Raw genomic sequence first — 27670 nt, forward strand, 5'->3', positions numbered from 1 at the left:
AACCTGCAGCTGTTGTCTCATACATCAGAAAGGGACATGTCTTTGTCAGTTGTTGTCACTTTACCCATAGAAAGGGAGTATTGTACTTTAAAACATGTATTAGTCAAGCATGTGTTGTACATTAATGTAAGTGATAAACATTAATATAATTATAGTTATAAACATAAATGTACAGAAGTCACTGTACATGTTCTGTGGCGTGCTCAGTAATTTTTGTGTTACTCAAACGATTGTACTGAGAATGCCTAGCTGCACAGGTGTGCTGCTAGGCTTCGCGAGAAAAATTGCACAGGACACTAAAGATAATCACAAGGCTTTCTTTAGTTATGTTAGGAACCTGGGTGGGAATTCCCAGATATGCTCAGAATTAGTCCAAAATGACAAAAATACACCGAACCCACAGACATTGCCAACATCCTAGCTGACAGGTTCAGCGCAAACTTCTCCCCCCTCCCCATCAAAAGGGCAAATATCTATCCCAGCAGAGTGCTGCCCCCCTAACATCTCAGATACTCAGGTAAGAGCCGCCCACTCCAAAGCAAAAAGCACAGCATCAATGGGACCAGACGGTGTCCCAGGCTGCGTCCTACATGAACTCCAAGAAGAGCTAAACTCAAACATAAAACTACTGTTCAATCTCAGCCTTACTACAGGATATGTACCCAAAGAGTGGCGTACAGCAACAGTGGTCCCTCTCCACAAAGGTGGTGCCTCAACAGATCCTGGAAACTATCGCCCCATAAGCCTGACTAGCTTGGTCTGCAAAGCTATGGAAAGGATCATCATGGACCTCATAAATAAAGATATTGGGGACCTACAGACACTGGATCCTACCCAGTTCGGCTTTGTTCAGGGCAGATCCTGCCTCTTAAACCTGGTTGAGTTCTTTGAAACAGTCACCAAGGCCATTGACGAAGGGAAGGTGGTCCACACAGCCTACCTGGATCACGCAAAAGCCTTCGATACAATACCCAACTCGGGCATTATAGATAAGCTCACCAGCTTAAATATAAACCCCTATGTCACTAGATGGGTTGCAAACTGGCTCAAGGACAGAACCCACATGGTTAGAATTGCTGGAGCCTTGTCAGACTTCAAACCAGTTACAAGTGGCATCCCACAAGGCTCAGTCCTGGGACCTCTCTTGTTCGGTATATATTTCTCGGAGGTACAGGCCAACACAGAAGGACTGTGTCTGACCAAGTTTGCAGATGACTGCAAACTGGGCACCATAATCGACTCTCCAGCTGACACTAGCATCCTCCAAAAGGGCCTCATAGAAACAGACAACTGGTGCCAGAGCCATGGCCTCAAGCTAAACACCAAAAAGTGTATAGTCATCCCCTTTGGCAAAAACAAAGTGCCCACAAATTACCACATAGGTGGTAATCCATTAAGTACAGAAGAAGTAATTAGGGACCTGGGGACCCAAGTTGATAGCAATCTCTCATTTGACAACCACATGGCCAAAGTGGTTAGAAAAACATTTTATATAGCCCACCTAATCATAAAGGGATTCACATCTAGATCAGGGGAGGTCATCATGCCTCTTTACTCATCCCTCATCAGGCCCATAATTGAGTACAATGCCCCCTTTGGGATGTACCTTACCAGACACCTGCAGCAACTGGAAAGACCCCAAAGTACCTCACCAAGAGGATCAAAGGGCTCAAACAGATGCCATATGCTGCCCAGTTAAAGAAACTCCAGCTCTACTCAGTGGCATACCACCTGCTCAGAGGCAATCTGTGCCTGACGTATAAAGCCATGTCCAACCCAGAATTAATGGACATGCTGCACCTCAGAAAATCCAGATCCCATTGAGCTACGCGCTCGAGAGACTTGAACCTCAGCACTGAAATAAATAGGACATGCTGGAGGGACAGATTCATAACCCAGAGGTTCCCTTCACTCTGGAATAAAATCCCAGTCCAGGTTAGGCAGAGTCCCTCATTGACTCTCTTCAAGAAGAATCTTGATGAGTGGATGGGAGATAGTAGGTTTACCCTGGGTATCACTTCTGTGTCACTGTTAGACAGAGGCACAGTATACTAACCTCGAAAAAGTGCATAGCACAATTAATTTAAAATGGGTGGCGAAAGCCAAACACACTCTGGCTAGGCTTATAAATGCCCTAGGGCAGATAGCCTAGTATGAACCTATGAACCTATGAAGTACTCTGTCAGTGGAATGCATACTGTGGGAGTGATCAAAAGTAATAAATTACATCCACATGAGTGATGCTAGGACACACATACAGGTTAAAGAATTGTAAGGCTGTCATTATTACCATATGTGTATGAAGGAAACTATAGTGACGATTTTTAGGGCAGTGTACACACCTGTGACAATGTGGAAATATTGAGAAGAATCATGGTCACCTGTGCAGTCATACCAATAATGTTATTAAGTGATGAGAAAAAAGCATTTGCTAAACAACCTGTGTATTGTGAATGGTAGAAAGTTAGTGATTGTACATGAATGCCGTGTATTTATGCAGCAGAATACAAAGGGACATCTCATGAGATACTTCAGGTACAACTAACATTATGTAAGACTGCGATCCAGGTCGTAGCCTGTTATAGATCCCCAACCATGTCCCTAGACTCTCACTCCATGTTCCTAAGCACCCTGAAACCTATCAAGGTCCAACCCAACACTCTCATAATAGAAGACTTCAACTACCCCTCCATCAACTGGGAATATTACTCAAACACCAATATAATGGACCAACGCTTCCTAGATTTCATCAATGCCAATGCCCTGGACCAGCTCATTCTTACCCCCACTAGAGGAAGCAACATCCTTGACCTGGTTATTACTAACATGGGCAACCATTGCTCTATACCAATAGTTAATTCCTCCCTGGTTAGATCCGACCACAAACTAGTCACCATGGAAATCCACATCACACCCCTCCCCCTGCAAAGGTATTATCATGAAAACTTCAGCAAAGCTGACTTTGGACTCCTAAAGACAGACATGACTAACTTAATGGCACCCATGTCAATGGAAAATAGATGCATGACTGACAAATCATACACCAATGCACTGTACGAACACATATAAATGCATGGAACTAGCCATACCCAACAGAACCAAGATGCTCTCCTCCAAAAAAAGGAAGCCAGTCTGGTGGTCCACTGCCATTAATAAACTCTACAACACAAGGAAGAAACTGTTGCAGAAAAAGGTGAAGTCCCAAGACTGGAAAAGTTCCCTTATTAGCCTCAACAAAAAGTTGAGATCCCTCATCAAACCTCCAAAGCCAGCTATGAAGGCAGAATTGCAGGAGACACTAAAAACAACCATGAAGCCTTCTTTAGTTATATCAAGAATCTTCAAGGCAATACCCAGATTTGCTCTGAGTTACTGCACAATGGTACCTCCTATACTAAGCCAACATACTGGCTGACAGATTCAGTGCCAGCTTTACACCTCTTATCCTCCCTAAAAGGCCAATCTCAATACTGGAAGAATGCCAGGCACCCTGCATTACTGCAGCACAGGTTAAAGCTGCATTGTCTAAGGCTAAGAATACAGCTTCCATTGGACCTGACAATACATCTGGCTGTGTTCTGCATGAATTACAGAGTGAACTGGCACCACATCTGTGTGCTCTGTTCACTCACAACCTCACTTCAGGCTTTGTCCCTACCAAATGGTACACTGCTACAGTCATCCTTCTCCATAAAGAAGGAGAGACTACAGACCCTGGAAATTATCTCCCCATTAGCCTGATGAGTCTGATATGTAAGGCTATGGAGCGCATCATCATGGACATAATTAACAAAGATATAGGGAATATCCAAACTCTGGATCCCATGCAATTTGGTTTTGTGAAAGGTAGTTCATGCCTGTTCAACCTGGTTGACTTTGAGTCAGTCACCAGAGCAGTGAATGAAGGTAAGGCAGTTCATACCTCAATCTGGCCAAGGCTTTTGATACCATTCCTCACCTGGGAATTATTGATAAACTCTCCAAACTAGGCATCAACCCCTATATTATTAGATGGGTTGAAAACTGGCTCATAGCGATTGGTCCTGGGTCCTCTCTTGTTTGGCATCTACTTCTCAGAAGTCCAGCCCAACACAAAGGGACTCTGGCTGACCAAATTCGCAGATGACTGCAAGCTGGGAGCCATTATTAACTCTCCAAGTGATGCAGACATCCTACAGAAAGGCCTCACTGAGACCAATGACTGGTGGTGAAACCATGGCCTTAAGCTTAATGCCAAAAAATGGATCATCATCCCCTTTAAGAAAAACTCAGCTCCCACTAATTACCACACTGATGGGTGCCCACTGAACACTGAAGGCATTATAAGAGATCTTGGGACACAGGTTGATAGCAACATCTCCTTCGACCACCACATTGCCACTGTGGTCAGAAATTCCTTCTGTCTGGCACATCTCATTACCAAGGGTTTTGCATCCAGGAAGAAAGAGGTCATCATTTCTCTCTACTCTTCCCTCATTAGACCAATCATAGAGCATAATGCCCATTTGGCATGTACCTCACTAGACACCTGCAATAGTTGGAGAGGCCACAAAAGTACCTCACAAAGAAGATCCTAGGCCTTAAACACATGCCTACATGGACAGACTCAAAACACTCCAGCTATTCTCTGTCTCATATCGTCTACTAGGAGGTGATCTCTGCTTGACTTACAAAGCTGTGTCTGACCCAGCTCTGTTACAAATGCTACATGTAAAGAAATCCCAATCTCTCTGCACCACAAGCACCAGAGACCTCAACTTCATTACCACAATCAACAGAACATACTGGAGGGACAGGTCATAACCTAGAGACTGCCTATGCTATGGAATAGACATTTTGTACATGTCAAACAGAGCACCTTGCTGACCCTCTTCAAGAAAAGTCTTGATGAGTGGATGGGAAATAGAAAGCTCACCCTGGGGATCACTCCAGTGGCTCTACTCGACAGAGGCACTGGAAACTAAGGTCAGGTGGCATGATGCCAGGGTAATCCTATGGGCTAGGCTTGTAAAGGCCCCAGGGCCATTAGCCTAGTACACACCTATGAACCTATGCACACAGAATTACGATGGGATATTTTTATTTTATTTTATTTATTTTATTTATTTATTTTATTTATTTATCATTTGTTGACCGGGAAAGTCCGACTAGGTTCCACAGAGCCTGTTTTCAGCGGAGGCCCGGGGAGAAATGCTCCAGATGCATGTCTTTGGAATGTGGGAGGAAACCGGAGTACCCGGAGGAAACCCACGCGAACACAGGGAGAACATGCAAACTCCACACAGAAGGCACCCCAGCCGAGAATTGAACCGGAGAACCTCTTGCTGTGAGGTGACAATGTTAACCACTGCACCACTGTGCCACCCCTTTTCAGCGGAGGCCCAGGGAGAAAAGCTCCAACATCAAGTTAAACAAATACAGTACATCCAGCATAATACACAAAACAGGTTACATCATGTATGCTGAGCATAGTAATATAACAATATTATACATATTACCACTTCTCTAACTGTAGCAGATGTGACATACATACATGCAAAATGAGTCAGGCTAATATAGCATATGCGAAAATGCAGATAAATCAAGGTACAAGTCAGCTGTAGTTCATCCCCTGGCAAACAGGTTGTATTGTTGAATGTTTTGATGTATATCAATATGCCCAGGATGTATTTCTGTGTATATTACAAATGTTTCGCTAGCCCACACATGACATGGGCAATCGCAGTATGCCATTAATGAATCAGCTAATGGGAAAATGTAGCAAATATCAGACTATAATTACTTGTGACTATCATGCACTTGTGTTACTGTAATCAGTGAAATGATGTGTATCCTTAATGGTGCAACTGCCATGCCAGACGTGCTGACTAGAATAAAGTGTATTAAACTACAGATGTGAAGGCAATATATTTTCATTCATATATACAGCCCTGAAGTGAGCCTTGTTAAATATAATAGTAATAATTATATGGCACTACAGTTGTATACAGCACACCCAACACACCCAGGTGAAGCATTAATGTGTATTATTAAGTGACATATTGTACATTTATTTTATTTATTTTACATTTGTTAACCAGGAAATTCTGACTGGACCAGGTCCATTTTCAGCGAAGGCCCAGGGAGAAAAGCTCCAACATCAAGTTATACAAATACAGTACATCCAGCATAATACACAAAACAGGTTACATCATGTATGCTGAGCATAGTAATATAACAATAAATTAATAAAAACAATCCAGGTAAAAGAAGATATAGAACATGAGTAAAAAGACAATGTCAGTTATACATTGGTAAGAGAAGAAAATATATCAAGTAAGATTCTACAGTTAAAAGTACCCTTTCAGATGACCAAGCCTACAGGGGATCAAAGCTCCAGCATGTGATCAGAGAGGAATTTGGGGAGTTAATAGTAGTATGGGTAGGGTTATGTGATACAAGGGCATAACCAGGTACTAAGAAGGTGCAATTTGAGGGAGTTTTTGAATATGGATGTGGTGGGGGCAGTGGACACGGATAGGGGAAGAGAGTTCCAATTTCTGGCAACGGTGTGGGAGTAGAGCACTTTTCCTGCATTATTGTTAGCTTTGGTGATGGAGAGAAGAGTTTTCACTGGATCTTCGGTACTGGTTTGCAGTATAGATAGTAAGTAGGTTGGATAATGAGGGGTTTTTTTCAGGATATTTGAGAATATTTTAGGCTGTGCCCAGCTGGTGATAGTTAAGTAGCTATGGTAGCTCAAGCCATTTTAGTTCTTTTAGTGTAGCACAGTGATGGGTTCTATAGGTTGAGTTAGTAGCAAACTTGGCTATTTTATTGTAGCATGATTCTAGTTTGTCTAGGTCACATTGTCTGATTTGGGTAAAGATTGGTGCTGCGTATAATACAGTTGAGAGGAGGTAGCTTTGTGCAAGAGTGACTCTTGCTTTTTGTGAGAGAAAGGACTTATGCCTGAATAGTGAGCCTAGTTTTTTGTGTACTAGTTTTATGGTATGTGAAATGTGAACATCAAAGTGGAGACTATTGTCTATTTTAATGCCCAGAAGTTTGGTGTGGTTAGAAGGGGAGATAGTGGTGCCGTCCTTAGATGTTATGGTAAAGGAGAGTTTTTTTTTATCTATTAGGGGTAAATAGTAGCAGTTTTGTCTTTTTGGGATTTAGAATTAGTTGGATACCCGATATCCATTTTTCTACTGAGATAAAGGTATCTTGAGTGAGTGTATGTAGGGTGGTAGGAGATGAGGCGGAGCAGATCAGGGTTGAATCATCCGCATATTGTATGAGAGTGGCATGTTGTGTAGAGCATTTGAGGTTATTTGTGAAAATAGAGGACAATAACAGGCCCAGTATAGAGCCCTGTGGGACTCCTATGGTGGTTGGAAGTTGTGTAGACAGAGTTCCTTTCCACTGGACTGATTGTTGCCTGTCAGACAAGTAGCTTCTGAACCAGGCTATAGTAGAGGAGGTGAAGGATAATGATGTTAGTGAGTCTAGTAGAATGGTGTGGGAGACCATATCAAATGCTTTTGAGAGGTCTAGGAAAATGGCCAATACATATTTGTTATCATTCCTGTGAAGGTTTATATAATTAGTGAAAGATAAAAGGGCTGTGGTAGTGCTGTGATGTGGACGGAAACCATGTTGTGTGGTAGATAGTAGATTGTGTGTGTTAAGAAATGTCATCACTTGCAAGTGGATGCATTTCTCAAGAAGGGGCAAAGGATGGCAATAGGTCAGTAGTTGGGGAATTCGTAAGAATTACCTCCTTTATGGAGAGGAATGATGTGAGATACTTTCCAGAGTTTGGGTATGTAGGATTCTAGTATGGAGCAGTTGATAAGGATGGAGACAGGATATGATAGGGAGTCAATAGCCATTTGTAGGTATGCAGCAGGTATGTTATCAGCTGCTAGTGTGGTTGGCTTTAGTTTTAGGAGGAGTTTTTTGATAGTTGAGGTGGGCACTGGTGATAGGCTGAAAGAGGGGGTAGTGTGGGATAGGTTAGGTTGTGATTGAGGTAGACTATTTTTGGTTATTTGACTGGATAGGGCTAAGATGGATTTAGTAAAATGGTTATTAAATTGAGAAGCTATGTCTAGGGTATTGTTAGTAGAGATGGGTGCTGGGGTTGTGGTTTTGCCTGGCTTTAGTAGGGAGTTAATGGCATGCCAACATTTTTGTAGACTATTTGAGTATTTCCTTTGGGTGCTAATAAAATAGTTTTGTTTGTTTATTTTGGATTCAGCCTTGGCCTTGTTTCTAAGCTGTTGATAGTATTGACTGGAGCTAGGGGTTTTGTCAGTTTTCCAGATTTTCCAGGCTTTATCTCTAGCTTTTAGTAAGGCTCTGGTGTCCCTATTTTGCCAGGGTGCGTAGTTGGCTTTAACTCTGATCTTTCTGCTGGGAGCTAGACTATTAAGGATGTTAGAGAATGTAGTATTGAAGTAGTCTACTGCCTGGTCTAACCTGAGTGTCTGTAGTGGTTGCCAGTTGCAGTGGCTTAAGACAGTATTTAGGTATTGTGGGGTAAGGTTACGGTCATCTCGTACAAATTTGTAGACTACTGGTTTGGGGTGATTGGAGTGTTTCTGGAGTAGGAAGGTGAGGAGATGATCACTTAAGTCATCTGGGAGACAGCCTACTGTATAGATTTGTTTGGGATAGTTGGTTAGTGTCCAGTCCAGTATGGATTCTCTCTTGGTTTTCTCATCTATTCTAGTTGGTTCTTTAATTAGTTGAGAGAACCCATATAGATTGATATGAGTAGAGGGGCTGCTGGAGTTACAGGCTGCCCAGTCAGTATTAAGGTCTCCTAGTAGGATTGTTTCCTGAGGTAGATTGCCCTTTGTCCAGTGTAGGATGTCTTCTATTATGAGCGAGTTGTGGACTGGAGGTATGTAGCAGCATATTATATTGATCTTCTTGGTGTTTCTTATGGATAGGACAGAATATAGGACTTCAGCATTTTGAAAAATGGGTGGTGTGGTGTGCAGGAGCTGGAGGTTAAAGGTGTTTTTAAAGAGAATGGCTACTCCTCCTCCTTTCCTGTTTGTTCTATCAGATCTAAGTGCATTATACCCTGGGAGGAGAAAGCCTTCATCTTGGATACTGGGTTTAAGCCAGGTTTCTGTAATGGTGAGTATATCAGGGTTGTAGTGGGCTATGAATACATGTAGGTCTGTTAGCTTGTTGGTAATACTTCTTATGTTGAGATTTAGGATTAGCAGGTCAGATGTTTGTCTAGCTGAGAGGGGACCTGGATTTGGGTGAATGTCACCAGAGGTTAGCAGAGTTTGTAGGAGTGTCAGTATGTGTTTTTTAATATTAATTGTTTGTGAGCTTGGTCTATGAGAGTTTTTCTTAGTGTGGTGAGATGGTGTAATTTTTGTTAGTGAGTAATATGTAGTTGTAAGATTTATGATTGTAGGGCAGATGTAGAAGTCTGAGTGGGTTTGAGAGAGTGGGCTAGTGTGGGTAGTGTGATAGTAGTTGTGCAGCGGTAGGTCTGTTTGTAAGGAAGTTAGGAAGGTTAGCGATAGTAGAGCTAGTGATAGGGATGCGAGTGTGGGTAACATGATACTACTTTGAGTGAGAAGTACAACTAGAATTCCTGGTTGGCTGTGTGTGAGGGTAGAGTTGTGTTTTCTGGGAATGTGTTGTTGGGAGTGGGATCAGTGTGGGATGTAATTGGATTGGGGGGTGGGAGGGAGGTAGGATGAGTGGGTTGGGCTAGTTGTTAGGGAATTAGGGGTTGGACTACTGGTCAGGTGATTAGGGGTTAGAATAAAAGTAGAAGTAGTGGGGGGTGGGTGGGAATGGGGGCAGGGAGGGGAGCGGAGCAAGCCCGAGCGCAGCGGGCTGACACTGACTCCAAGTGTTTCTTTAGGCTTTGGTAAGTCTGTAGTGTTAGCTTAAATTGTTATATGTTAAACTGAAATTTTAACTGTAATTTAAACTGTATGTTTGCACTAAGTTATAGACTATGTTATGGGCACAGAGTATAATTTTCTGACATTCTTAAAAGGATATAGAATTAAAGCTGGGGTTACTTACAGATGAAACAGGAGGGGAAATGAAATGGTATTTTATAGATTTGAGTATTTCTCAAAAGAAAATTGACTTTAGTTTGGGGGGGGGGCACTAACTGGAGAGCAATATACAGCTGTTTATTCCTGGTGATGTACTCATCAGTACAGAGGTTTGACTAAGGAACTATACAGCAGAAATGTACTAATACACTCACTAACATTTGTTTAAGTTAATGCAGGTAAGGTATTGTACTGTCTAGACACTTGGAAGTTAAGCACCTGCATTAGTATTTAGTCTCTTTATTTGCAGGACAAGTGTCTGTGGGTGCCCAGTGCTCAATAGAAAAATTTGAAATTTCCACTGCTTGATATGAGGGGCAGAAACCTGCTTGATCTGAAGGATGGTTTGGATTACTGAAAGAAAAATAGAAGAAAAATGTAAGAGAGCATTAGGTTAACGCAGCACATACTGTGTGATCAGTCAGATTGGACTTTTGTATAGCAATAGTCAATAACAAAAACATCAGGCAATGGTTATTCCTGCTTCAGCACCTGATAACATAAAATCTTTTCTTATGGCAACATACAAAAATAAAATGTAAATATATAAAGCAGTCCTCTACTAAATTAAGCAAAATACACTTTCAATATATTTAAAAACTAGTCAATGCAGTTAGACAGAGCAGTGAAATGCAACATGTGAAATAGCCCTTCTGGCTCTATAACAGTAAACAAGGAAAACAGAACATATCTAGGTGCATATGTGACAGCAGTTCATTAAGCAGAATTATCTAAAGGCATCCTGCAGTGTTAAAAATAACAGAAACCTATAGTATAAGCTGTTGTACTAAAGAATTATGAATTAAACCACAATGTACAGCATACCTTGAATGCAAAAACTTACAGTAGGATGATTACATACCAAGGGAGACAAACAGCTGCCGTTGGATTTGAAACAAAAAAACAAAATGGCACCCTGGGTTTAAATTACCTCAGGCTATCCAATACAGAACAAGAGCTGGAAGAGGGAGGGGTAAAGACTACAGGGAAGGAGACGGCTAGCCAATGGTTAAATGACCTCTGCAGACACTCACTGTGAAGTGCAAAAGGAATAGAAACCACTCAGTGAACCTTAAGAAAAGGTATGCTACTTTGCACAGTCACTCTACTTTATACTATAAAATCAAGACATTATCCAATTTTACCCTGACATTCTTAAAAGGATATAGAATTAAAGCTGGGGTTAGTTACAGATGAAACAGGAGAGGAAATGAAATGCTATTTTATAGATTTGAGTATTTCTCAAAAGAAATTTGACTTTAGTTGGGGGGGGGTCATTAACTGGAGAGCAATATACAGCTGTTTATTCCTGGTGATGTACTCATCAGTACAGAGGTTTGACTAAGGAACCATACAGCAGAAATGTACTAATGCTCTCACTAAGATTTGTTTAAGTTAATGCAGGTAAGGTATTTTACTGTCTAGACACTTGGAAGTTAGGCACCTACATTAGTATTTAGTCTCTTTAGTTGCAGGACAAGTGTCTGTGGGTGCCTAGTGCTCAAGAGAAAATTTTGAAATGTCCACTGCTTGATATGGGGGGCAGAGACCTGCTTGACCTGAATGATGATTTGGATTAATTAGTATTTAGTCTCTTTAGTTGCAGGACAAGTGCCTGTGGATGCCCAGTGCTCAAGAGAAAAATTTGAAATTTCCACTGCTTGATATGGGGGGCAGAGACCTGCTTGACCTGAAGGATGGTTTGGATTACTTGAATGCAAAAACTTACAGTAGGATGATTACACACCAAGGGAGACAAACAGCTGCTGTTGGATTTAACTGCACATACTCCAAATGTACACTGTCCTGTGACAAATGTTAGCTTCCACCCATAGGTCACTAACTCCATTGTGGGAACATTGGCAAAACCAACATTACAAAGGCTAATTCAATTAAGTATCGACAAATAACAAATATCTCACGACATTCATTGCTTAAAGGTCTCTTTGCTAAACAGCGTCTACCACATCATTACACTGGGCATGCTCACAAAGAAGTACAGTGATGATTGCAATAACATGTACTACATCATTATACTGGGGCATGGTCTTAAGGAAATACAGCGATAACTACAATAACATCTACTACATCATTATACTGGGCATGCTTCTAAGTAGCACAGGGATGACTGCAATAACATGTATTCATGTACTACATCATTATACTGGGCATGCTCATAAGGAAGTACAGCAATGACTACAATAACATCTACTACATCATTATACTGGACATGCTCATAAGGAAGTACAGCGATGACTACAATAACATCTACTACATCATTATACTGGGCATGCTCATAAGGAAGTACAGTGATGACTACAGTAACATCTACTACATCATTATACTGGACATGTTCATAAGGAAGTACAGCAATGACTACAATAACATCTACTACATCATTATACTGGGCATGCTCATAAGGAAGTACAGTGATGACTACAATAACATCTACTACATCATTAGACTGGACATGCTCATAAGGAAGTACAGTGATGACTGCAATAACATCTACTACATCATTATACTGGGCATCTCATAAGGAAGTGCAGCAATGACTACAATAACATTTACTACATCATTATTCTGGGCATGCTCATAAGGAAGTACAGCGATGACTACAATAACATGTACTACATCATTATACTGGGCATGGTCATAAGGAAGTACAGTGATGACTAGAATAACATCTATGACATCATTATACTGGGCATGCTCATAAGGAAGTACAGAGATGACTACGATAACTTTTACTACATCATTATACTGGGCATGCTCATAAGGAAGGGCAGTGAGGACTACAATAACATCTACTACATCATTACACTGGGCATGCTCATAAGGAAGTACAGCGATGACTACAGTAACATCTACTATAGCATTATACTGGGCATGCTCATAAGGAAGTACAACAATGACAACAATAACATGTACTACATCATTATACTGGGCATGCTCATAAGGAAGAACAGCAAAAACTACAATAACACCAGCTACATCATTATACTGGACATGCTCATAAGGAAGTACAGCGATAACTACAATAACATCTACTACATCATTATACTGGGCATGCGCATAAGGAAGTACAGCGATGACTACAATAGCATCTACTACATCATTACACTGGGCATACTCCTAAAGAAGTACAGCGATGACTAAAATAACATGTTCTACATCATTATACTGGGCATGTTCATAAGGAAGTACAGTGATGACTACAATAACATCTATGGCATCATAATACTGGGCATGCTCATATGGAAGTACAACGATGACTGCAATAACGTCTATGGCATCATAATACTGGGCATGCTCGTAAGGAAGTACAGCAATGACTACAATAACATCTACTACATCATTATACTGGGCATGGTCATAAAAAAGTACAGCGATAACTACAATAACATCTACTACATCATTATACTGGGCATGCTCATAAGGAAATACAGCGATAACTACAATAACATCTACTACATCATTATATTGGACATGGTGATAAAAGTACAGCGATGACTACAGCAACATGTACCACATCATTATACCAGGCAGCTCATAAGGAAGTACTGCAATGACTACAATAACATCTATGACATCATTATACTGGGCATGCTCATAAGGATGTACAGCAATGACTACAATAATGTCTACCACATCATTACACTGGGTATGCTCATAAGGAAGTACAGCAATGACTACAATAACATCTACTACATCATTATACTGGGCATGCTCATAAGGAAGTACAGTAATGACTACAATAACATCTACTACATAATTATACTGGTCATGCCCATAAGGAAGTACAGTGATGACTACAATAACAACTCCATCATTATACTGGGCATGCTCATAAGGAAGTATAGTGATGACTATAATAACATCTACTGCATCATTATACTGGGCATGCTCATAAGGAAGTACAGCAATGACTACAATAACATCTACTATATCATTGTACTGAACTTGCTCACAGAGAATTACAACAAAGACTACCATAACAATAGTTAAACAACGCAAGCACACAGGAAAGTCTAATAACATAAGCCCACTCACACTTTCTGATGATTTTGCAGATTGCCACTCAGTTAGAAATGTTATATACACCTGATGTCCTAGAAAGCTATTCATTGTGAACAAAAGAATTACTTTAGTACATAAATGTTTGTATGGAGACATGCAGTACAGAGCATTAGTTATTTGGAGAATAAATCATACTTTTGAGTAATCAGTGACATAATTAGGTTTTGCATCTTGCTAGACTCAAACACATGCCAGGGCAGATTTTAGAGAGGTTCTTATCAGTCATCAACAACAGAGAAATAGACATATTGGTTGTGTCATGAAGAACACCCTTGATGGGATTATATCACTTTCCAATTGTAATGGAAATGGATCACGTAACTTGGAGTGTTAGACCTAAAAATGTGGTCCTCTATGCCATACCGACTTTTTTGCCTAAGTCACTCTTGTCTGACACAGTTTTCTGACAGACAGATGTTACTAGATTCAAATCCCTGCCAGTCATACTGCACAGCCTACAGAGCTGTGTATTGACTGCATTTGTCACAGAAGACAGTAATGGAGCCTGTCAAAAATAGCAGAAATCAAAGTGTGAAGTAAGAAAGGACTTTTGTTGTGAATTTATGCAATATTAATTTATCGGAGTGATGAAAACAAGGTACTAGGTTAATGTTCACATAGCTGTGAGCAGTCCAGTATCAATGTTGTTTGACCAAGCCAGTCTTTTCCATCTACATTGTTTTGTACACACAGTCCCACATTCACGCTACACTGTGTAGACATGCTACACAAGTCAGTACTCACTGAATGTGCCACAGTAGCACCTGCACCACAAGAATCCCATAACGCCTGTTTCACTGCCATGAAATCACCAAATGTGTTGAGAGTTGTTTGTCCAAGATAAGCATGGATTCAAATAACCTGTTGCAATGGTCTTTGTGTCACATTATTACACTAACATAAAATTGTCCTTTTCTGGAATTGAACAGACACCTACATAAGTCCACCAGCTAACAAAATTTGTATGAATCACATGCACCTCAGTGGACGTCTTAATACAACTGTGAGACTCCACATATGTAAAGTCATAACAACCAATTATATCCAAGCTTTTTGAGGTAAGAGTGATGGGAGGTGTCTCCCACTGTAATTGTATACATAGCCACTGTGGTGGATGTCATTCATGCATAGCGGTATACTCACTGTGGTGGATGTCATTCATGTATAGCGGTATACTCACTGTGGTGGATGTCATTCATGCATAGTGGTGTACTCACTATGGTGGATGTCATTCACACAGAGTGGTATACTCACTGTGGTGGATATCATTCAGGCATAGTGGTAGACTCACTGTGGTGGATGTCATTCATGCATAGTGGTGTACTCACTGTAGTGGATGTCATTCATGCATAGTGGTATTCTCACTGTGGTGGATATCATTCATGCATAGCGGTATACTCACTGGGTGGATGTCATTCATGCATAGCAGTATACTCACTGTGGTGGATGTCATTCATGCATAGTGGTATATGCACTGCGGTGGATGTCATTCATGCATAGCAGTATACGCACTGTGGTGGATGTCATTCATGCATAGCGGTGTGCTAACTGTGGTGGATGTCATTCATGCATAGCGGTGTACTGACACACAATGATTATAGACACTCACTTCCGGTTTTGAACACCTACTAAACTATGTGACAACAGAAGTTACATGATATTGTGAAAAATGAATGTGCCGGTGCAAGGACTTATTACAGTTGTGAGATAATGTGTATTTGAAGGCATTACATCATGTTATTTCTGCAAGTCATGTGCCTGTAATTTGGTTAAAATAGTGGTGCAATCTGTCTTTTTGTCACACAATATCTCATGATGCTAGGTATACCCAAACACATGTGATGCATAATGCTGTCATCACTCTGACGGTCGACTCACTCTCACTCGTGCACAATGTGTTGAAAATCACAGATTCACACCCTTGGCTTACTAAAGCAACAACATACAGAACATTGTTTTATTTCATCAGGAGGGCTACTATTAGAAAAAGCAAAGTTCATCAAATGGCATCATCAGCATAAAAAACAAAACATTTCTCTGTGAAACATGAACAAAAATTCTTTTACAAGGAATCTCCACCTATTCATTTGCACAGCATATAGATGGCTGACAACATTACTTACATGTAGATTCACAGTCATACTGACACAACTAAGTCTAAGGAGAAATGGCTGGATTTGAACTGCTTAACTAAGATCATAATCTAGAGAATATTGGGTGATTTGAAGTGGGACATGAGATGTTGGTTGATAACTGTGACAGTGCATATTTGAATGAATATCACCATTGTCTAATAGGGTGATGGTTCTGCTAACAAGGACAGAAAGTGGTGTAAGAGCACATCTACACATCCTATATGTATTTAAAGCATTTTCTCTGCAGTACAAGAGAGAGAGAGAGAGAAACATGCACACACACACACACACACCAGTCATTCAGTACTGGATTCAACCCACCTACCTACCTAATTACGCAGTCTAAAAAGCACAGTATCAACAGCCAGTGCCACAGGGGAAACTTTATTACAGCTATGAGATAGTGCAGGTTTGAAAGCATGATGTAATCAGCGTGTGTACAAAACTGAGTTTTGCATGAGGATGCAATAGATATTTATAGGATAGCCCTCTGCCACTGAAAATAAGCCTTCTAAGTGGAAGTGTATATAACAAGTGTTCTGACAAAGCCAACTATGCATGACATTGCACATAGTATACCTCTCAAATGTACAGATTTTTGTGGAATGTCCAGATTTTTGCCTCATATTTTTGATCTGTTTTTCATAAAATTGTGTTTTTTCTTGCAAATTAGTGGCAAATTATTAAAGATTGAAGTTAGAAAATAATGACAAACATGTGAGTTTCAGACTTCATACCCTTCAGAATATTCATACTAAAGCAAAACCTTTACTCTATCAACTTTTTAAGTTTGTAAGAGCAATATTTAAAAATTGTCCATATTTCTGGGCCTTTGTCCCACTTTTATTTATGGCTTTGCCCAGGTTTCTTGCTCTAAGAGGCTGAGAGGTATGACACACAGTCACACTGTTTAAACAATACTAGATTTGAACTACCTACCTACCTAGTTACACAATTTACAGAGAACAGTATCAACTGCACTTGCTAGAGAAGTCTGACTTCTGTAATGAGAGAGTGCACTTTTGAAAAGATGATGTCAATGTGTTGCAGAGAAAATTTATTTATCTATTTATTTTCATTTGTTAACTGGGAAAATGCTTGTGGGAAAAGTGGGATAAGATGATGAGGCAGTCCTCTTCCTGATTAAATGTTTTCCTTAGTGGCAGTAAATACCAGCACTTCTGTTAATGAAGCTTATGTACCTGACACTTGAGACAGACAGATACACAGGATACACACACACACACACACACACACACACACACACACACACACACACACACACACACACACACAGTTCATCACTGTTAGATTCCAACCACCTACCTATCTAGTAACACAGTCTAGAGAAGACCGTATTAACTGCAAATGTTATAGGAGAAGTCTGACATTTACAGTGAGAGAGTGCACTTTTGAAAAAATATCATCAGTGTGCTGCAGAGAAGATGGTTGTGCTAAAAAAGGGATAATGGGACGGGGAGTCCTCTCCCAGTTTAATTGTTTCTCCTGAGTGGAAGCAGACACAGCACTTCTGTTGATGAAGCTCTGCATACCTGACACTTGAAACACACACAGATGAATTCCCCACTGTGAGATTCAAACCATTTACTTATTGGGTTACAATCTACAGAATACAGTATTAACCACAAGCACCACAGGAAAAAGAGTCTGACTTTTATAGTGAGAGAGTGCACCCATGAAAGGATGACCTCATAAGTGTGGTGCAGAGAAGATGTTTGTGCTAAAGGTGGGATAAAGTGATGGGATTCCTCTGCTGGTTTAAAAGTTTCTCCTGAATAGATGTGAACACAGCTTGTTGAGGTCATACTTACTTTACACTAAACACACACACACACACACACACACACACACACACACACACACACACACACACACACACACACACATTCACCACTGCTAAATTTGAACTACCTACCTATTTAGTTACACAATCCAGAAAACACTGTATTAACTGCAAGCACCACAAGAGAAGACTCACTTCTATAGTGAGAGAATGCACTTATGAAAGGTGAAAATCATCAGTGTGTTGCCGAGATGCTAGTGTGCATCACAGGTTTAGGTGAAGACATGTGTGTTTATAAGCAGGAGTAACAGCAAGGTGCTTATCATACCTAATTACATGCTGTGCACATATCTCATTTATGCCATCATTCATGTACATTGTGATGTGCACATATCTCATTTATGCCATCATTCATGTACATTGTGATGTGCACATATCTCATTTATGCTGTCATTCATGTACATTGTGATATGCACATATCTCATTTATGCCATCATTCATGTACATTGTGATGTGCACATATCTCATTTATGCCGTCATTCATGTACATTGTGATGTGCACATATCTCATTTATGCCATCATTCATGTACATTGTGATGTGCACATATCTCATTTATGCTGTCATTCATGTACATTGTGATGTGCACTTATCTCATTTATGCCATCATTCATGTACATTGTGATGTGTACATATCTCATTTATGCCATCATTCATGTACATTGTGATGTGCACATATCTCATTTATGCCGTCATTCATGTACATTGTGATGTGCACATATCTCATTTATGCCGTCATTCATGTACATTGTGATGTGCACATATCTCATTTATGCTGTCATTCATGTACATTGTGATAGTGAGAATGACGTGCACCTGTTTTGCATGATGGTTTTTGATGACAATCACACTTGTGAAACAGTGGACTGACAACAAAGCATCCATGCCTGTTCAGCTCAGAATAATTGTATACAAAAATCAGTCGTTTATTGTGTCATTATCACTGGTATTTTCTCATGCTTGGACGATGTGCAGTGTAAATACAAGCACACAGGTCAAAAGTATAACAACGCACTGCTGAAAATTGCTGATGAATTATGTGTGAATGGGTTGCATATTACTGCCCATCATTTCCAAGTGTAAGTGATGGAGTCCATAACTTTACAGACTAAATTGTTTAGTCAACATCACAGTTAAATTTACATAGCCTGAGTACAACAGTCCAGTCCAAAATAAATAAATAAACAGACAAATTAATTAATTAATTAAACTAATTAATTAACACATATAGAAGTAATATAACCTAGTAAGAATATGTTTATTTTTCCCAACTCCTTTCCTGAAGTACACTGCTGATAAGTTCATTTGAGTGGCTGATGACAAGGTGTTAGTTCATGGGTAATATATTGAGGTGTGATCTCAGAATGGGCATTAGCAGCAGTCAGTGGTTCTCCTTGCCAGCCTCAGTGCAAATAAGGAGTGTAAACAAACAGGCCTGCTTGTGATGAAATCCAGAACAGATGTGTGTGTTACATTAATGTTTTATGTGTCATGATTTACACTTTAGGCATGACACCCGCAGTGCATTATTCATAATATGGATGATACAGGTGTTATATTTACACAGCACACATGTCTGATGACTGTACATGTATTTGAGGCATGTCATTATTGTTGTCATGTAATTTTATGTGTTTACATGACATGATTGAATAAAAAAAATCAATACATCAATTATAGCTATCTAGGTGTCATAGTTAGTATACCTAAGAACATGGGTTAAAATGAAACCACAATGATAGTATCAACTTATGTCTGTATATTAGTAATGGTGCCCAAATGTGCCTATTGTAGTATGCTTATTAACACATAAAGCCTTGATTCTACCTGATGTCCTGCAGTAATTTCTAGAAACATTTGAGCATCTTGCCAATAGATATGAAACACATGAGGGACCAAGCATGTTAATGCTGGTGAAACCTGGACTATGGGAACAATATGAAGCAATGAAGTTTGCAGACAGCATTCTTCATAGCACTACTAATAACTGCAACATACCATATGGTGTACATTTCACTTTGCAGCCTGTTGAGGAGATGATAGGATCTGTTTCCTCATAATGCTATCAACCTGTCTTTACATAGTGCAGTGAGGCTAAGCATGGTAGCGTTAAGGGCATTAGAATAATGGTTGAACGTAAAAACTCACAAAAATTTGTTGTAAGATGCATACTGCTATTTCTTGTAAGTTACAGTGTAGCACCAGGCATTACAAAAATGCTGAGGACAAAGACTAGTGTGACACAAATGGTGGGAAAAGGGAAAGATTTGGAGGCAGGAATACAGACATACAAAGAGATTTCAGTTGTGCACATCTTTATGGTGTGTTATTCTTAGGGTTGCCATCATGATGATTCTTCTGGGCACTGTATATACAAAGGCAAAAGATCATGGGTAAGAAAAACAAAATGTTTTGGATACTTTTTTAAATACTCCCCTTATAAACTTTCACTTCTGCTATGAAAATGTATTTTCTAATCTATGTTTGTTTGTCTTTTCGGTTTTTCCCGGTTAGGGGTCGGCACAGCGGAACTCCGATCCACTAATGATTGGCAGTAGATTTTTTTATGGTGCCGAGTTGCCAGCCCCATGCCCAACCTTCAGCAAAGGCTCACCCATTCACACATGTCTTTCGGAGGCCACTCAACCGCGGGGAAGACATGCAGACTCCACACAGAAGGCACTCCAGCTGAGAATCGAACAGGAGAACCTCTTGCTGTGAGGCAACAATGCTACTGCTGTACCACCACGGCTTCCATGAAAATCAAGTGTATGGCATTACTCAATAAGTTCAATTATCAATGATTTTCCAGAAATGTACAGATTTTCAAAGGTTGTCCACATGTCTGCATCCTAATTTGTGGTATGTCCATCACAACATCTGTACATTTCTGGAAAATCATTGACAATTGATTTCCAATCTAGATCAAGAAGGGGCAGGAGAGTGGAGCCATGATGAGGACATATGGAGGACAGTGGTAGGTTAATATTATTTGTAGCAGACAGTTACACAACTACACTATTAATGTGGACAAACATTACATGATTGTATGACATACTTCTGGATTTGAATCTTTGACAGTATAAAATATTAGTGTACAGATAAGAGGATTGTCTCAGCTTACCACATAGGAAGTCATAGATGTCTCACTGATAGGACCTAGGAAGTTAAAACTGGTGAGGCCACCTGTACAAAGAGGCCAGTCACCACTGGAGTTCCCAAGGGCTATGTGCTATGTGCTAGGCCAGCTCCTCTTTGGCATCTACTTCTCAGATATCCAACCCAATGTCAATGTCCTCTGGCTAACCAAGTTTGCAGATGATTGCAAACTGGGAGCAATGCCTGAAGTCTCCCAAGATAAGAAAACCCTTCAGGAAAGTTTAATACAGACAAACTCTTGGTGCCAAAGCCATGGCTTAACACTCAGTACCAAGAAATGCATTATAGTACATTTTGGGAAATTTGCAACCCTGGGTAACTACATCATTAATAAAACACCCTTAAGAGTCGATTCACTAGTTAGGGATCTGGGAACTCATGTAGATGACAACATAGTCTCCGACCAACATGTGGCCAAGGTAGTAATAAAATACTTTGATGTGGTTCAACTTATAAGCAAGGACATGTCATCTAGGTCCACGGAGGTCATCATACCTCTGCAGCTGGCCCTTATCAGACCCATTATAGAGTATATTGACTTTTGGGTATGTACCTTACCAAACACATGCAGCAACTAGAATATCCACAAAGGTTCCTTACAAAAAGAATACAGGGAGTAATCACAATGTCCTACTCTGGTCACCTCAAAGTCCTGTTTCTTTACTTGCTACCATACAAACTTCAGAGAGGTGAGCTTTGTCTGGCATGCAAAGCATCCCTGGAACCTGTTTTGATGAATCTTCTGCACATCCACAAAACAAGCAGCATGAGAACTACTAGAATAAAGGGCCTACATTTTCCTTGCAACATAAACAGGATAGTTTGGAATCATGGATATATTTCTCAAAGAATTCTCATTCTCTGGAATAGGCTCCCATTGATGTATATTTAACCGCAACTTGGAACAGTGGAGGAGTAAACAGAAATTTACCCCAGTCTGACTCCTAGGCAGTTAGTAAATCACTACCTCTAAATCAAATATAAATCAAATTTGTGGGTCACATTTGAGCTGCAAGGCTAGGCTTTTAAGGGCCCTAGTGCTTGTTAGCCTAGTATACACCTATGAACCTATGAATAACTTTAAATTACACATTGTAAGGGACAATGTCAAGAGGTAGAATAAAGGAGTATGTAGGCAGCAGCCTTCACCACATTTATAACAATTGTAACATCCCTCAGACTGTATGTCTCATCTAGCAGCCTAACAGATATGAAAGAGTAATTGTATCGTACTTTATTACTTTCAGTCTGCTTTTCTATAGCACAGCAGACTTAAGCATGTTTGCACAAAGCTAACTGTGATAACATGGTCTATGGCAAAAACTGACAAGATTTTGTCATAGGATGTTAACTGCCATTCACCATCAGTATTGCTGCTTGATGCCAGGCATTGCACAAAAGCTGAGGACTCAGACTGATAATGCAGAAAGGGGTACACAGATAGGCAGCAGTAAAATCTCATAAGATGAATATTACATCCATCAACCTAATAAATATGCAACTGTAAAAGTGATGTGACAGAAGGGGTGAAGAGAGAATGTGAGACAGAGATGGAGAGAGATATACCAAGAGTTTGTTACTCTTAGGCATTTCTGCCTTAATAATCTGTCATGTTCTATATAATAAAGTGTTTAGAAACATGATCAAGCCATCAGCCAGATAATAGTGGGTTAATAAGTCACCACAAATGCTTCAGTGCTCCACTGTTAAAATTGTGTTCTCTGTTTTATTTTCCTTTTCTTGACTGGTTCATTAAATGTTGGAATTTGGTAGAAATAATGATGTTTGTACTTACTCACATACTAATAATATAAAATAACATCAAATACTAGTTTGACATACTTCTAGAATTGAACCCTTGACATTGTGCTTAAAACTTCAGTCTACAGACACGTGAATTATTACAAACCAGAAAGGAACTGTAACTTCATGGCATCCAGCAGCCTAATAAGTGTTACAGTAGCTGACTAAAAGCAATGACTTTACTCTGTATTCCTATAGCGCAGTGGGTTTAGGCACATTCACATGAAGATAACCAGACTAATGTGAGCAATGGGAAAAGTCACCAGTTTTTGCCATAGGACTTGAAATGCCATTCATTGTCACTCAGCACTGGTTTGAGATGCCAACCTCTACTCAGATGTGCTGGGTGTCTGTGCTGACCATGGTGTAGTCATTGCAGCCACCTGTGGAGGTGTGTTGGGCCAAAGTGTAAAAAAAATGAGGGGAGAGAGAGAGCGACAGATATGGTTGGGGGAGACAAAACAGAGAGAATAGCATTAACGGAATGTTACATTATTTTATTATTTCAATAGATCAACAAATATGACACATAACTATGTTTAGCATTTATGTCTTTCAAGAGATGTTTGTCAGGTATTATAGGAATAGGTTGAGGTATGTATAAACTTTTTGGAAGCAATATCATCTTTATTAATTGCAATCTGTCTTCAAAGGTTATATACATTTTATTCCACTTTTCTATATAATTGTTCATTATTTTTATTATGTTATTATAATTTGTAGTTAAGGTTTCTTCTATATTTTTACATAAAGTAATACCTAAATAGTTTAAAGTGGATACTTGTTTGCCAATTATATGATCCCCATTTACTAGGAATTTTCTACATTTGCTTAATACTATGAAATTAGACTTTTTTTTTATTAAAGTGGAGACCTGAAATTAAATAACTTTTTTCAACCTGTTAATCTAATTCTTTTAAGGATTTTTTTGAATTAGGTAAAGTAAGAAGCACATCATCAGCGGATAACATTATTTTAGAATTTTTTATATACTAATGCTGTTTATTTTCAGATTGTAATGTATTAAAGTGGCAAATATTTCTATTGTTAGTGCAAATAAAATGGGAGACATAGGACAACCTTGCTTAGTACCTTTAGTTAGAGCTATAGATTCATATGTAAATGGTCCTAGTTTTACATATGCTAGATTGTTTTTGTAAATATTCTTTATCAGAGTAATAAAAGAAAGAGGAAAATCATAAGGCTCTAAGACTTTAAATAAATAGTCCCATTTTAAGGAATCAAAGGCTTTTTCTATGTCTAGTATAATTATTAAGGCTTCTTGTTTTTCTCTATTCAATATATCAATAAGTGTTAATATCCTTTGTATGTTATCATATGTGCATCTATTGTGTATAAACCCAGTTTGATCTTCATTTATAATATGGGTCAAAGTTTTTTTTTAATTCTGTTAACTAGAATAGACATGATCATTTTATAGTCATTGTTAAGAAGAGATATTGGTCTATAAGATCTGGAATGTATGGGATCTTTATTCTCTTTTATAATAGGTGTGATTAAGGGATATTTCCATGATGATAGTATTGTGCTTGTGTTTGGATTTCAAGTAAGGTTTTATGAAAAAGAGTAGTTATAGAAGTCGGAAAAAGTTTATATAGTTCTATAATAGTACCATCAATTCCTGGGGCTTTATTGCATTTACTTTCTTTTATCTTTTCTATAACTTCTTTATGTGAAATTAATTTTCGAATATCTATTTTTAAATTTTCTGGGATTTTCTTGATTTTAGAAAAATGTATTTCCAAATTTAGAAGATTAATCTGAGAATTACTATCTTTATAATGTTCAGTGTAATTATGTTTAAGTGTATCTAGAATGTCATTTATATCTGATACTTTTTTGTTTTGTTTTTCCCTCATGTAGAATATTAATGATATTATTAGCTCATGACTGTATTTTGGTTCTCATCGCTAAGTTATACATATGTCTGGGTGAAGTTGAATAAGAGTTTAATTTTAAATTTTCTAGTGCTAAATTAGTTTTATGGGTTAGAATTTCATTATATTTTTATTTAATTCTTCAGTTGTCTTTTTTTGTTGGAGGAGTTTGCAGACTTTTTGGATTTAATCCTTATAAGTTGGTTTTGTATATTGAATAATTCTGATTCTCATTCTTTCGATTTATTTTGGAACCATGTAAGGGTTTTACCATATATGAAAGCTTTCAAGAAATCCCAAATCATGACTATGTTAATCTGTTCAGAATAATTAGTATCTAGGAAAAAAATGTAATTCTATACCAGCCAAAGTTTAAATTTTTTCAGTTTTGTAATATATGCAGGAATTCTCGTCATATGTGTTAGTTTTTTAAAATCGATTTGAAGTTTGGGAATAATTGAGTTGTGATCTGATAAAGGACAGGGAATTATTGAATAGATGTATATTTTTGTATTTAGATCTTGAGAAACATAAATTCTGTGAATTCTAGTTTGAGTACCAAATCTGTAATCTTGATGTGAAAATGTTAATGAGTTAGTTTTTTGAAATTAAAAATATCTAGTAAATTAAGATTTTCACACCATTTCTTGAGAAGTTTTGCTCTGGAAGTAAGACAAAAAGGTCTCTTGTTGGTAGTATTAGAGCTATCTAAAATACAGTTAAAATCTCCACCTATTATCAAGTTACCTTAATAAGTGTTAATGATGAGATCTAAATGTTTTTAGCTGTCCCTACCCCCATGCCAGGAAGTCAATACAGATTTACTAATGTCCATATCCTATTGTTAAATGTTACCATAATAACAGCCATGAGACCTTCCATAGCTATATAATTATAGATAACTTAGGGGTTAGTTATATTTTTCTTCCATAAAATGATCACTCCTCTGGTTTTTGTTTTATATGGGGAATAAGACAACATTAGATATTCTTATGGATTCCATATACATTTTTCATTTGTTTTGAAATGAGTTTCCTGGAGAAAGACCACTTGTGCTTTATTTAGTTTTAAATATCTTAGTAAATTTGATCTCTTCTTTGGATTATTTAAGCCATTAATGTTTAAAGAAAGTAGCATTAGATCCATATTTATTTGCTAGGTTTGGAAGTTGCTTATAAGTATTTGTTAAGAGTATTTAAAACTCTTCCATAATAGTAAACTTGAATATATCTTTTATTATTTCTAAGTATTATAATCTGAGAGGTTTTCTGTAATAAATAACATATAATAAGTTTTAGATCAGGCCTATAAAAGAAAGAAAAAAATATCACAAGAACCATTCTATGTAACAAAATAACTTCAAAAGTTAGGATTTTCCTTATTATACATGGACTGATAAACATTCCTAATCCAATAGATAAAGAATAATCTATTGGATTAACCTCATGTCTCAGCAACAAGAAGCATTATGAGCTCCATACACATTTCTACAGAGACTGTTTAGTCATAAAATGAAATGTAATTTTTTAACTATACTGATTAATTAATTATAACATACATTATAGGTTCATAGGTTCATAGGTTCATACTAGGCTATCTGCCCTAGGGCATTTATAAGCCTAGCCAGAATGTGTTTGGCTTTCGCCACCCATTTTAAATTTATTTTGCTATGCCCTTTTTCGAGGTTAGTATACTGTGCCTCTGTCTAACAGTGATACAGAAGTGATACCCGGGGTAAACCTACGATCTCCCATCCACTCATCAAGATTCCTCTTGAAGAGAGTCAATGAAGGACTCTGCCTAACCTGGACTGGGATTTTATTCCAGAATGAAGGGAGCCTCTGGGTTATGAATCTGTCCCACCAGCATGTCCTATTTATTTCAGTGCTGAGGTTCAAGTCTCTCGAGAGCGTAGCTCGATGGGATTTGGATTTTCTGAGGTGCAGCATGTCCATTAATTCCATTAATAGTTGGACATGGCTTTATACGTCAGGCACAGATTGCCTCTGAACAGGCGGTATGCCACTGAGTGGAGCTGGAGTTTCTTTAACCGGGCAGCATATGGCATCTGTTTGAGGCCTTTGATCCTCTTGGTGAGGTACTTTTGGGGTCTTTCCAGTTGCTGCAAGTGTCTGGTAAGGTACATCCCAAAAAGGGCATTGTACTCAATTATGGGCCTGATGAGGGATGAGTAAAGAGGCATGATGACCTCCCCTGATCTAGATGTGAATCCCTTCATGATTAGGTGGGCTATATAAAATGTTTTTCTAACCACTTTGGCCACGTGGTTGTCAAATGAGAGATTGCTATCAACTTGGGTCCCCAGGTCCCTAATTACTTCTTCTGTACTTAATGGATTACCACCTATGTGGTAATTTGTGAGCACTTTGTTTTTGCCAAAGGGGATGACTATACACTTTTTGGCATTTAGCTTGAGGCCATGGCTCTGGCACCAGTTGTCTGTTTCTATGAGGCCCTTTTGGAGGATGCTTGTGTCGGCTGGAGAGTCGATTATGGTGCCCAGTTTGCAGTCATCTGCGAACTTGGTCAGCCACAGTCCTTCCGTGTTGGCCTGTACCTCCGAGAAATATATACCGAACAAGAGAGGTCCCAGGACTGAGCCTTGTGGGACACCACTTGTAAC

This window comes from Protopterus annectens, chromosome 1.part1, assembly GCF_019279795.1.
Source record: "Protopterus annectens isolate FY-2018-M chromosome 1.part1, PAN1.0, whole genome shotgun sequence".
In the NCBI taxonomy this organism is placed as follows: domain Eukaryota; kingdom Metazoa; phylum Chordata; order Ceratodontiformes; family Protopteridae; genus Protopterus; species Protopterus annectens.